Here is a 1,708-nt window from a genome sequence, read left to right on the forward strand (position 1 = left end):
TTATACATTTTTACTATAATTAATTATTATCAATATTAAATTAATAAAAAAAATAATCTAGATAACATGACCAGTTGAGTTCTGGAATCATGATTATATGTATTTAATTATTTTGTAGGCTGGATTTGCTGGAGATGATGCTCCAAGGGCAGTGTTCCCAAGCATTGTGGGGCGTCCGCGGCACACGGGAGTGATGGTTGGAATGGGACAAAAGGATGCATATGTGGGTGATGAAGCTCAATCGAAGAGAGGTATTTTGACCCTCAAGTACCCAATTGAGCATGGCATTGTTAGCAACTGGGATGACATGGAGAAGATTTGGCATCACACTTTCTACAACGAGCTTCGTGTGGCTCCTGAAGAGCACCCTGTTCTTCTCACTGAAGCACCTCTCAATCCCAAGGCCAATCGTGAGAAAATGACCCAAATCATGTTTGAGACCTTCAATGCTCCTGCCATGTATGTTGCCATCCAAGCTGTGCTCTCCCTTTATGCTAGTGGCCGCACAACTGGTAATTCAACTTTCTTAATTAACTCTTATGATTGTTGAGTTTGTTTGATGGATGTGAAATTAAATAACGTCTCTGTAATGTAATGAAGGTATTGTTCTGGACTCTGGAGATGGTGTGAGTCACACAGTTCCAATATACGAAGGGTATGCCCTGCCACACGCAATCCTGCGTTTGGACCTTGCAGGTCGTGATCTGACAGATTATCTAATGAAAATCTTGACGGAGCGTGGATACTCCTTCACAACCTCTGCTGAGCGTGAAATTGTGAGAGACATGAAGGAGAAGCTCTCCTACATTGCTCTGGATTACGAGCAGGAGCTGGAAACTTCCAAGACGAGCTCGGCCGTGGAGAAGAGCTACGAGCTGCCGGACGGTCAGGTGATCACAATAGGGGCGGAAAGGTTCCGGTGCCCGGAAGTGCTGTTCCAGCCTTCCATGATCGGAATGGAAGCCGCAGGCATACACGAAACGACTTACAACTCCATCATGAAGTGTGATGTTGATATCAGGAAGGATCTTTATGGTAACATTGTTTTGAGTGGTGGAACCACAATGTTTCCGGGTATTGCTGATAGGATGAGCAAGGAGATTTCTGCATTGGCACCCAGTAGCATGAAGATTAAGGTTGTTGCACCGCCAGAGAGGAAGTATAGTGTCTGGATTGGAGGCTCCATTTTGGCTTCACTCAGCACCTTCCAACAGGTACGTATAATACTGTGCATTTTTATAAAGTGGAAACTCAGGTGTAGTCGACTTCACGTGAAGTTGATATCTGAGAGCCGCTAGATGATTTGACTGATTTGACTAAATTTTCATCTAACGCCTATCAGGTATCAACTTCACGTGAAGTCGACTTCACCAAAGAAAATAAAGAAAATAATAATTCAACCAATGATAAAAAAGAATTCAAATTTTCCGTCTCTATTAGCAAATGCTTTTATTAGGGATTGAATACAAAAACTCTTATCATTTATCAGTTATCACTTACCCAACCAACAACTCACAACTATGAAGTTGATATCTGAGAGCCGCTAGATGATTTGACTGATTTGACTAAATTTTCATCTAACGCCTATCAGGTATCAACTTCACGTGAAGTCGACTTCACCTGACACCGTAAAGAAAATAATAATTCAACCAATGATAAAAAAGAATTCAAATTTTCCGTCTCTATTAGCAAATGCTTTTATTAGGGA

At 41.6% G+C, this 1,708-nt stretch overlaps 1 pseudogene; it reads left to right on the forward strand.

Annotated features, from left to right (window-relative positions):
• Positions 120-1,261, forward strand: LOC107639925 (annotated as a pseudogene).

This window comes from Arachis ipaensis, chromosome B05, assembly GCF_000816755.2.
Source record: "Arachis ipaensis cultivar K30076 chromosome B05, Araip1.1, whole genome shotgun sequence".
Classification (NCBI taxonomy): Eukaryota; Viridiplantae; Streptophyta; class Magnoliopsida; order Fabales; family Fabaceae; genus Arachis; species Arachis ipaensis.